Source organism: Pseudonaja textilis, chromosome 3 (assembly GCF_049901715.1).
Source record: "Pseudonaja textilis isolate UNSWEBS1 chromosome 3, rPseTex1.2, whole genome shotgun sequence".
NCBI classification, from domain to species: Eukaryota; Metazoa; Chordata; class Lepidosauria; order Squamata; family Elapidae; genus Pseudonaja; species Pseudonaja textilis.
In genome coordinates, this window is record NC_141992.1 from 94,352,094 (window position 1) to 94,364,701 (window position 12,608).

Genomic DNA, 12,608 nt, shown 5'->3' on the forward strand with positions numbered 1-12,608 from the left:
GCTGAACATAAACTAGACTGAGCATGCCCAATCTAACAAAGTGGGCTAGAGGTAACATGATAGCAGTCATCAAATATTTGAGGGGCTGTCACAGAGAGCAGGAGGTCAACCTATCATGCAAAGCACATGAGGTGGAAGCTTATCAAAGAGATAAGAGATTTATGCTGGGTAACATAAAATTTTAACCAAGTAAAAAGGCCCCATTATCTTATTAAAACCAATGGGTCTGATCTATCCTTTTATCACAACTATAAGGGCGAAAGACTCCAATTCTAACATCTTGAACAGCCTGAATGATGAAGTTACTACTGAAAAATAATAATATGTGAGAAAAAGGATTGTGCATATCAGGATTGTATTCCCATGTTCTTTCTTGGATGAGTTTGCTAGTGTAATGTTAAACCTTGAAAAATGAAACAGCAAATGTACCAAACCAGGTATAATAAATAAATCTCTCTATATAAAAGCGAAATACCACTCACGCATCACAAAATCTCCAGAACCATAAAGCCTACAAATTTGAAATTTGGCACGTATGTTCCTCCTCTTGGCTTCTATGTGCTCATTAACAAAGGATTTTTTGAAATGATCATCAGAGCATCTAGTATTTCATATATTATTATTAACACACTCTGATGCTACACAAACAGAGGAGAGGAATTTCAGTTTCAGTTTTAGTTTCACAGCAGCAACCAGCTTTAGGACAGAACAGTTGAGCTAAGCCACACCCAGGCTCCTTGCTATCTCCTTCTTGCTCACACAGCAATTACTGTTTCAGTTTCCAAGCAGCCCTCAACTCTCACACACTGACAGGACATTAGCCAGATGAATACCGATGGATGCTGGTAGGCAGAAGCAGGATTTTTTCTCTTTATTTTCCTCCCCCAAAACTAAGCCCGATCACATAGTTTCACAGCGAAGCACAGATATAGAGCTAGTTATTTATAAGATTATCTAGCATGCCATTAGAAATAGCAATAATTACTTGAAGCGACTATTTGGTATGAAACTGAAGGCAACACAATAACAGAGGGTTAGATAACCAAAATTATACAATAATTTCTTTCAATGGACAAGACGGTGATGAAGGTTATTTCCAGCCCTCATAGTTTATGATTCCTGGAAATGATTAATTTAAGGTGTGTGATGCTCATAACAACAACCATTTGTAAGAACACTTACAAACTATCAACATTCCATGTGTGCTTATTGATCATAAATATTCCTTGTGTGACAGTTGGTTCTCAAACCGTCAGAGAAAAACAATAAAATATCAAAGCTATCCTTTACTAAACCAAGAAACATGAAATGCCCTGTCCAAAAAAATAGACTATTCCAACCTGGTGCGCAGCTTCTCCCAAGAGAGGGAGATGAAGAGTATGTACACCGATTTTGCTATAAATAGGTTTTGCTTTTGATATAACAGCAGTTATTGCAATCCCTTCATAATAGCTATTCCACAGTTAAACTATGTTTCCTGGGTATTCATAGGTCTGCGTAACTAGTTCCAAGCTTGACCCTTAATTCCAATAAATCATTACTCTTGCTGAAATGCAAGAAAACTTAATTTCAAGTTTATAAACCAAAAGGTTCTCTAACCAAATGCCTTGTCAAGTCGTTGACCAGTAAACAGAGCAATACCAGCTTCTTCTACTACAGAGGTCCCCAAACCCTGATTCTGTGGGCTGCGGCATGCCAGCAACCAGTCCACACAAACAAGTGAAACCCCATCTGCTGGATGCAAGCCCCCTCCAGTCCATGGAAAAACTTCTCTCTCTCTGTAACCAGTCCCTGGTGCCCAAAAAGTCAGGAGCCACTGTTCTACTGTTTGTTGGGAGCCAATAAGGTAGGATCAGGGCCAACTCTATCAGACCTAGAAAGGAGGTTGGTTCCCTGGCTAGACAGCAGGATGGAATTTGATACAGACTTCAAGCTTTTATCCTCCAATACAATTTTTACATCTCCTTGAATTTTTCATAGAACATTCCAAGATAGGATTCATATTTGGACTTTTGATCAGATGGGCAATTCCGCTTCTGGAACATTATCTTATTCTAACAATTATGCTATTGTTATGGCAAGACTCCAACAAAAAGTTATTATTCTGCCTAAGAAAAGCAGGAATATATTTATAGCCAAGTCTGGGTGGCGTTTTGTTTTTTTGCATATAACGCAAATATTTATGACTGGAGAACAAAAGCCTTACCAAATCCGTAGAGTTCAAAGGATCCGTACATCAGTTACAGTGCTCACATGCCATACTTAAACATAATAACTGATAACACTTACCCAGTCTTTTGTTAACATTGATTCCCCCCCGCCGCCTCCATCCTACCAGCTGCTATGTATCTATTAACATACAATGTAAACCTAACATAAAAAGAATTTCTGGACACAGCTAACCAGGAAATGAAAATCATGTGTAAATTTAAACAAAATATTGTTACTTATACGGCTTGGGGAAAAGGACCCATTTTTGTCTAACTTGTATAGTTAAGTTTGATATATCAACACTCACCCTGTAGTCTATTTGAAGACACTTCATTCCCATTTTGTGCACATGCCCTTGACAAGAACAGTGTTTGTCAAACTTTCAGAAAACATGGACCACTAAATAAACTTTGGGGAAATGTGGGAGTTCTCCAAGTTAATGAATGTCCTTTCCCTATGTTTTCTTCTTCAGGAGCATGATAATGATTATAATTTATTAAATTTATATGCTACCTGGCTCCCAGCTATTCTGGGGGCCACATTTTTCAGTAAATATGATAATAGTGGTAGGTTCCCACTCCCTCAATATTAAAGTCTTTTTTAAATGTGTCTTGTAGTAACACGATTACATCAAAAATTAAAGAAGCCTGTTTCACCTGGAATATTATATAGGTAGTCCTTGATTTATAACCTTAGTTGGGACCAGAATGTTATTCTTCAGCAATTATTTCTGCTACTTATAAGGTAGTTGTTAAGTGAGTCATGCCCAAGTTCACAATCTTTTTTGCCATGATTTAAGTGAATCACTACAATTATTAAGCAAATCAGGCAGTCATTCTCCCATTGACTTTGCTTGGACACGAGTCTGGGATGCTACAGCCATTGTAAATGTGAAGCGCCCAAATTTTCATCACTTGGGGATGCTCCAACAGTTTTAAGTGTGAGGACCAGTCTAAGCCATTTTTTTTTCAGTGTCACTGTAACTTAGAATGGTTGAGGATTCCCTGTATGTAACTTAACAGCATGGCCTATATATATAATTATTAGATGCATATCATCATTAGATCCACTCCATTGAAAGTGTTACTTTATTAGATAGGTAAGTAGGTAGGTAGATAGGTAGGTAGAGAAATGGATGATATAGACTTATAGAGAGATATATCATATACATCAATATATATCATATTGTTCAAATAATACTTTAAATGCAGTGCAGCTAATGATGAAATATATTTTAAACATTAGAGTGAGCTGCCTACACCATCCTGTAGTTGGAATTATAACACAGTGACTTCAATGGGACTTACTCTTAGTTAATAGCTTTATTACAAGAACCAAACTGCTCATCATGAGTTTGTTTGCCCTATGGCACAATAACTCATTCATTACAACAATATGTTATTCAGCTACAGTAAATTACCATTGGGGTTTACAAAAAGTAAGGCTTTTACTATAGATTGAAATGTTATGTTGTATATGCATTATTGTATTGTAAATTTTCAGATTAGATGTTTTAATATCTGTACACAATTTGAAGTACAAATTTGTTTGCACCTTTATGTTGTTATACTTGTTTATTAAATCAAAGATGAATTAGACATTTATTAGAGCATATTTATAGGAGATGACCAGGCTGAGTCTGAGGGAGGGATCAAACGTGTCATAAGTAACGAATCACTACAGACCCACAAAAGATTGAAGTTCACCCCACCTTGAATGCCTCCCTTATTTCACACTCATTTTCTTTGACTGTTACATGGTCCAATTCTTGTAAAGAGCTTAAGCTTGCAATAAATCTTTATGCTCATTTGAGCTGCCTGAATCTCCTGATTTCCCCCGCACTTGCCATTGTTCAGATTTACAGCTGAAGTCCTAGAATAGATTCTCTAATTACCGGGTGGTACCTCCTAGGGAACTTATAAACCTGGGTGAAGTGGGACAGCTTGTTCCTTTAATCCAGAGGTCTCCAACTTGGCAACTTTTAAGATTGTGGCTGGCTGGCTGGACAATTCTGGGAGTTGAAGTCCACAAGTCTTAAAGTTGCCAAGTTTGGGGACCCTTGCTTTAATCTTTGCCATGGCAAATCAGATTCAGCTCTGCACCAATTTAGCCTTGGACAGGATATTTACAATTATCTATTACACAGCTCTATTTGAACACATTTAACATTCACTTTGGTGCTTAAAAGAAAGAATACTTTGATGAAAATTGAGAATCTGGGGAAATCTGTTCTAACATCAAGAGTTCTTTGTTTTAAAAAAGTATTAACAATGTTGTGAGGAGTGAGTGCTCCACTTTTTTTTTTTTCAGGAAAAATTTTCACACAAGGAAATTTTGAAATATTTTTGCTTAATACTTCTCTTTCTCTTTCACTATTTCAAGATAGTGCTCAAGTATTGAGACATACAATTTGACACCAAAACAATTTCAGAGTGGAAGTGCAGTTACCAAGACTTTTGAAGAATAGATTAGTAATCTATATAAATTGAACAAAACTAAACAATTAAAGGTAAGAGTGGGTTGCTGTCCAAGCAATAAACTTTTAAGAGGTTACTTGCACTTTTCCAAGTTTACTTAATAGCATAAATTCAGAAAAACAGAATAACAGAGCTGGAAGGGAACTCAGAGGTCTTCTAGACTAATCTCTTCTTTAAAAACTTGTGTTGGAGCACCCACAACTTCTGATGGCAAGCCCTTCCATAGGTTAATTGGTTCTGTTAGGAAATTTATCCTTAGTTCTGCTTCTCTTCTTGATTAGTTTCCACCCATTGCTTCTTGTCCTGATTTCAGGTGCTTTGGAAAATAAATTGACCTTCTCTTCTTTTTGGCAGCCCCTTAGATTTGAAACACTGCTATCACGTCACCACAATTCCTTCTTTTCGTTAAACTAAACATACCCAATTCCTGCAACTGTTCAGATGCTTTATCCTCTAGTCCCTTAATCATCTTTATTGCTGTTCTCTGTACTCTTCCTAGAGTCTCAACATCATTTTTTAGGTTGTGGTGACCAAAACTGGATGCAATATTCCAAGTGTGGACTTACCAAGGTATTATAAAGTAATTTTAACACTTCATGTGACCTGGATCTGTTAATGCAACCTATGACTGAGTTGGCTTTTTTGACAGCTGCAGCACACTGCTGGCCTATATTTAAGGGATTATCCACTTGGACTGCAAGATCCCTTTTACAGTTACTACTATTGAGCCAGGAACCACTTATACTATATCTATGTATTTGGCTTTTCTTGCCTAAATGTAGAACCTTACTTTTCTCTATGTTGAATGTCATTTTGTTATACAGGGCCAGGGGTCAAGTCTATCTTAAGCTATTCTTACCAGCATAGTGTTATCTGAAATTTTGATCTAAATCATTGATGAAAATATTGAAGAATACTCTGCCTACCCCACTGCACAGTTCCCTCTATGCAGTTCCATTGAGGACTACAAATTCATTCATGAATCTCACACATTTGATACCTACAGGAACATTAACAGTCCTTTGGTTCTACCATTCCCAAGATATAAACAGTCATGCAATCAAGCTTGTCCTAGTATGTATATTTTCTCCCTCTATCTCCATGCTCAATACAGCATAATTCCAACATTAACAGCTTCTTATTAAGGCATGAAGAACTGATATATTGTAGGAATCTACCAAAACATGCCAGCCCTTCCTTGATAGGGAACATATAGCTTTGCTCGCCATTCTTTTAAAGAATTATTGTTCTGCTTGCCATTGTATGAAAGAACAGTCTCCTCTAAACAATACAATCATCCTGTCTTTTGGACAATAAGTGACAGAAGATGAATGAACATTCCCTCAGGAAATTGGTTCCCTAAATCTGTATTAGCAGTAGAGAGAGATTGAGTATGTGACTTCAACCCTTCTTACATTAAGCTTAAACTCCACTGCAAATATTCTTTCTAAGAGCAATTGCCAGCCATTTAAAAAAAATAACTTCTGCATTAACAGCCAGTCAAGGAAGGACTATTTGAAAGGAAACACCAATAGACAGGAAGAAAGATAAATTCTTCCTAACTATATATATACTAAGTTTTGTTTTCTAGTACTATATCCACATCCATACTGTTTTCTACTGCATGGACAACATGGATGTAGTTCAACAGCTGTGGCATAAATACTACTCACAATCACTGCTTGAGTCAATGTCATTGGTTGTTCAGACAGGCTATCTTTCAGGAAAACATCATTAAACATAGCTATCTCACAAGTTAAAAAACATCTCAGAGGAAGCATTAACAAGCCACTTCCAAACTGGTGCCAAAAAATGCTGTGTCTATTCCAACTGCCAAGCTTTCTTCAGAGACATATTGTAGGTAATGCTTATGTAAACTAATCATAGTCCCTGCTTTGCAATACCTGCTGGAGAAAAAAAAAACAAAGCAAATTCTAAAAAGCAAGACAAAATAGTGGTAGCTTCTACCTTTCATGATCATCCTCCCTACCTGCAGGTGGGACCACAATGTTACACACAGGAGGAAACTTAGAAGGCTGAACTAATGCAGAATAGATGATTGGTCAAACAAGGGGCAGGCCCTTCCTTCTTGCTTATCTATAAACTCTTTTTGGTTGTCATGGTCATAAGACTGGGCCTAAATAGCTCAACCATCCAGAAAATTTAGTGAGAAAATGATGACTGAGAGGCAGCTTTATTTCATTCATTCCCTTTGAATTAAAACCAGTTCCTTGCAGTACAATACAAAAAGGCTGGAGTTTAAAAGGGAGGCAGAGGATAAGCAATCAAAAGGATGAGTTACTAAAAACTATTCAACCCTTCTACTGAATAGTTTTGAGGAGACAGCAGTTGTTCCTGCCCCAAATCATCACTGCTTTCTCAGCCTCAACCTATAGGTTCTGCTTGCTTCTTGGAGCAATAAGGTATGCAAATACAGAAAAGTTTTCTTTTGTTCAACATCTGGATTCTTACCTGATACGGTAGGCTAAACTGCTAGGGCAAAGAAGTTGAGAGTTGGGGATTAAGCAACAATTGGAGTGGTCAAGGGAGAAAGCTAAATTGTTCCCTCTCTTCTGAATTCCATCTCCTGGTAACCCAAAACTGGGATGTCTGTCTATTGAATTAAATCTTTATCTGCTCCATTCTGTGATGACCTGGGGCATGGCACAAAGGCAACACAATCACAGTAGGATTCCCTTTATTAGCTTCAACTTTGCCCCCAATGTCTGATTACCTTCTGGCTGGAGAAACTCTCCCAGAACAGCCTTTGCCTCCAGAGAATCACGTCCAAAACGTGGTCAACAAAAACTGTAACTTTTAAGTCTAATCAAGGCAAAATGAGGTAATTAGTCTGGCAGGGCAGGAGCAAGAATTCCAGACATGAAGGCACAGCAATAAATCAACACAATTGATAAGACACCAGGAACACAGATAACCAAAGTCAACACAGCATAAAGTCATGTTTGCTCCCAGCAACTGCCGCAATCAGCATTCAGTTCTTATAAACTTTCATTCCAGGTGTGGCTAATGAAGGGAATTGGGGCCCTTTCTTCCCCGTAAGCCATGCAACCCACGTTGCTCTCTTCTCCATTCCTCCCTGGATGCCCTAGGATGAAGAGGGGAGTGGGCCTGGGTCTTCCTCTGAACTCCCTCTCCCTTGTTCTACCCCACCCCTGCTCTGCCCAGCCGGACTTTGCCCTTCCCCGGTTTCCTCCACAGCCATCAGAGCCACACTCCCACTTCCTGTCAGCTGTTCATCTTCCTCCCCGAATTCAAACTCTGACAGGGGCACGACACATTCAGAGAGGCAGGATAGATAAAAGAGGATTGCCTTCACACTTTACAACTTCTTCCTTCTTTCTCTTTGATAATGTAGCACAAGAGGATGGCATGGTAAAAAGAAGACAATATCCTCCTCTCTGACCCTCTCCAATTAGATTGTATGAAGGTTATGCTACAGATATATTTATCTATAGCCCACCTTTATATAAACAACTCAAAATGTCAGTACTCCTTCCTCCTCCTATCTTCCCCACAACAACCCTGTGAGGTAAGTTGCGTTGAGACTGAGTGACTGGCCCAAGGTCACTCAGCTGGTTTTCATAGCCAAAACAGGATTAGAACTCACAATCTCTTGGTTACGTGTGATTGGGTGATGCCTTGGCAGTCCTAAATCCACAATGGAAAGCACACAAAAAATTGAAATAACTTCTACCTTCTTTTCTTTGCATACTAGTTATTGCATTCCCCAGCATACCATGAGTTGTAACATTCAGAAAATGATGAGCATTGAGAGAAGAAGAGAAGAAGGAAGTATCTTCCTTGTTTGGGAAACTGCTCGGCCTATTCAGTTTAGAGTCTGATTTCTTCTCCAGATTCACAGACTGTTCTTTTCTTCAGAATAAAAAGTCTGGATCCTGTGATAAAATCTTAGGGGATACATACACAGAGAGAGAAAGAATACACAGTATATACACACACATTTTCAATTCTGACAATTTAAGCCAGGGCGAGAAATGTGGTATCCATAAATATCTTCCTGGATGTCTATATCACAGAATATAAAGATTGGAAGGAATATTGAAGATCATCTTGACCGGGGTGTCAAACTCATATTGTCACTGCAGCATCACGTGACGTATTAGGACTTTTTTTCCCCTTCACTAAATCAGGTGTGGATGTGGCCAGCATGTGACGCATCCGGCCCATGGACTTGGAGTTTGACAGGCCTAATCTAGACCAATTCCTTGTCCACCAATCCAGTGCTTGAACATCTTCAGTGGAAGACTCTGCCTCACCACCTGAAACAGTCTGTCCATTGTTGAAAAACTCTTTACCATTAAGACATTTTTCCTGATGTCCTGTCACCATTTACTCCCTTGCTCATCTTTATAGTTTTACAGTTAACAGTCATACAGTTTTCCCAGAAATGTTTCCACTGAAATTCAAAGACATATGATGACCCTATCTTCTGGAAGACCCAAACCAATGTTGCCCCATGTTCTGCATGATGGCCCTTTTAAGCTTTTTTAAGATAGTTATTATTCATCACTACAATCTTCTCATCTCCAGGCTAAACACAACCAATGTAGAACTATCAGCTGGGAAGTTTTTAAGAGTCATACAGTTTTCCCAGAATTTTTTTCACTGGAGGCAAATTCAAAGGCATATGATGCACACTTCCTGCTTGCTGTGCCTTGTGGTTTTTTTCCTAGGTTGTTTTGTATAATTACAAAATAGGTAAGTGGGAAGCAGAAACAGCAGCTTACAGGGCAGCTGTAGCCATTATTAGGAAAGAATGAAGCATTGCCTACAAGTTTGCACAACAGCCCAGCAGAAAAGTAAAAGTAAGAAGCTGGGTTGATGGAATGTTTCAGGTACTGCAGTAGAAACTGGGAGAGTGTGAGTTCTAGCCCAATCTCAGAGCTGAAAGATGACTAGGATTAGGGTTAGGGGAGTGGGTTTTTTTTTTTTTTAGCCCAATCCACTTCACAGTTTTACTGTTGTAATGAAAATAGGAAGCAGTACTACGATTACAGCATGTTGCCTTAAGCTGTACAAATTAAGGTGAGATATAAAACTAATGAGCAGTTTGGGCTAGTGGTTAAGCACCAGGTTATAAACTAGAAGACCATGAGTTGTAGTCCTGCCTTTGGCATAAAGCCAGTTAGGTGAGTTTGGGCCAATCACTCTCACTCAGCCCTAGGAAGGACGCAATGACAAACCACTTCTGAAAAACCTCCCCCAAAGAGCGCAGAGCTTTTGCCGGGCAGATGTCAGATATCAAAAAACAAAGGCAAATAAAAATAAATCTAATAATACATTTCAAAAAAATAAAATAGTAGAGAATCAATCTTTTGATTTGTGTGTGTGTGTGTGTGTTTATGTCCATCATATTTGTTAGAACACCCAAGACTTCCTTACCCAATTCCAAAGGTTTCCTTCTTGTTGTAGTAATCATACTATAATCTACCTGGTGTTTGTCATAACTATAAACATTTGACTAGAGTATAACTGGACCATTTCACATGCTACCTTTGCCTAATAAGAGCAGTTTTATCAAAAATCAGAAAAGACAAGTGAAATATCAGGGTCACAGATAAACTGGGGGAAACATTAATAAGTCCTCCACTAATTATGTTGACCCTTGAATTAGCAGGGACAAATATCCATCAATCTGCTTACACACAAATACATCAGTCCCATGAGTAATATATATTCAACAGAGTTTATTCCCAGGTATGAGAATCTTTTAAGGATTCTAACCCTGATTCCTCTGTTCGCATTTGAACATGTTTACTGTCTCATCTAATAACATTCCTATGTTTACGACTGGTTCTTCCTCTCCCGACCTCGACATTGCCACATTATCGAGTTTCGTCTCAGCGAAACCCTGCCACTACAGCCCTCTCTCCCAAGGCAATTTCATTAAAAGCAAGCCCGATGGATGGAAAAAAAATCGCTTCCAAAGGGCACGCATTTTAAAATCGCCTGCGGTTCTTAGAACTAGAATTCCTTGGATCGTCAAACCTCCAAGCCCCGAGGATTATTCTCGGTTCCGTAAAAGTCACAATATCACCACTCTGGCAACTTTTTTTTTTTTTTCCCCGCCCGGGCTAAAATATGCTACGCAAATACATGAACATGTCGCAACTCCTCCTGGTACAAAAAGCCCTCTTTCTCCTGCCTTGTAATCTAAAATCGGCCCGTTCAATTTGACGAACTTGCAGCAAGTTAGCAAGACGGAGCTAACTTTGATTTTTATTTTTATTTTTTTCAAGCCGGGCAAAAATAAAATAAAATAAAGAGCGCCTTTTCCTTTCTAAGCAACAAGCACAAAAGGCTTCTCTATCCCAACAGCTAAGACTGTTAACTCTCTCCTATATGCCATTCTCCTAGACCTTAGAAGCTTTTCCGCTCTCCCAATCCTCGCTACAATGAAGCATGCTAAGCATATGGCTTACAAATGTGGCCGGTGCGCGTTAGGTGCCCCGAGGATGTCGCATTTCACGATCCAACGATATCGGATTCTTCTTTGGCTTGTCCTCCGCCCACTCCCACGTTCCTCTTTTTCGGCTGGGCTGGGCTGACTTTTCATTCGCAACGGGAGCCGGGTGGGCGGAGTTGTGGAGTCAGATGGTCCCAGAGGTTTAAGGAGGCGCTCAAAGTTGAACTTCGCTTTGCCAACGTCACTCACGCGTGGAGTGAGGGCCGGCGGTGGGCGAAGCGCACGTGGAAAGGGGTCGGGATTGCAGGGTGCGGAGAGGGAAGGTGGGGGGAAGCCGACCAGCCAGCCCCACGTATATTCGTTGTGAAGTTGCTGTTTCCCTTCCTCTGTAGTCAGTGGGATGAGCTTCTACGTGAGCATTTGAAGGTACAACCTGTTGGTTCAATAAAAACAGGGAATAGCGTTTCAGGGGGGAAAAACGTCCTGGAAAATTGCCCCAGTCAGTGGTTGATTTCACTTACTCCTCATGTTTCGTTTCCGGGTCGCGAAAGCCGACGACTTGAGGCGGTGCAGAGGGTTAGGTGGACCAGATCTTGGATGACATTTTCTAGCACCTTTACTCCCTTTCCACGCTAGTTGAAGGTCTAAGGTTCCTCTCTGCGTGTACGCCTATTTGGGGAAGAAGACGAAGAAAAACCAAAACCACTATATTAGACTGTGTGGAAAGGGAACTTCATGAGGACAGTGGTGACACCCAAGCAGGAAAAGCCCAAAGGGAACATCAGGCCAGCTATAAAACAAATTTGCATAGGAAAAGAGATTTAATAAAAGGTATTGAAAGAAGCCCCCTAGACAAAAGCCAAGTAATTAAGAAAGCTAGGGAAACAAGAAAAAGAAATCCCTTACAAACAAAAGGTCATGCCAAATCAGCAAAACAAATAGACAAAAGATACGAAATAAATTCCATAGCAGACAGGAGATTGCCACCAAACAAATATAAGATGAAACTGATAATCCAATCAAACCACCCCGCAGAGTTTACCCTCTGGCGGAAATGAAGACAACCCCCTGACAGGATTTAAAACATTAAGAAATACAAACACAAGCACTCACACACAAAAGGAGAAAAGGTATAAAAATCAGGAGTTTATTATACAAAGATGGCTAGCCCCAGGAACGCAGACTTCTTGCTATCTCTTGCCTTCCTGAAAATTAAAGGAACCTGCTTCCAAGTAGTTGTCTCTGTCTGTGTCCTTGTACTGGAGCACTCCCAACAGGAAAACCGAATCCTTAGAAGAAAGGCATTTTCCAGCCTTTCAACAACTGGATTCAACTAAATATAGTGGGAAATGGGTGTTCGGACCAGAAAATAAAGCTATAGCTTAAAGAACAGACATTAAAAAAATTAAGATTATTCCTAGAGTTGTTTTGTTTTGTTTTGCTTTTTTGGAAGTTTGTAGCTTCTCTTTGCA

At 39.5% G+C, this 12,608-nt stretch overlaps 1 protein-coding gene across 1 annotated transcript in view; it reads right to left on the reverse strand.

The window, feature by feature from the left end:
- Nucleotides 1-11,598, reverse strand: part of PLA2G4A (phospholipase A2 group IVA) — an 84,693-nt gene extending 73,095 nt beyond the window's left edge. Inside the window, exon 1 of the mRNA XM_026703242.2 lies at nucleotides 11,153-11,598. The gene's annotated coding sequence lies outside the window, so the exon portion shown is untranslated. The remainder of the gene's footprint in view (nucleotides 1-11,152) is intronic.
- Between the last annotated feature and the right edge of the window lie 1,010 nt (nucleotides 11,599-12,608).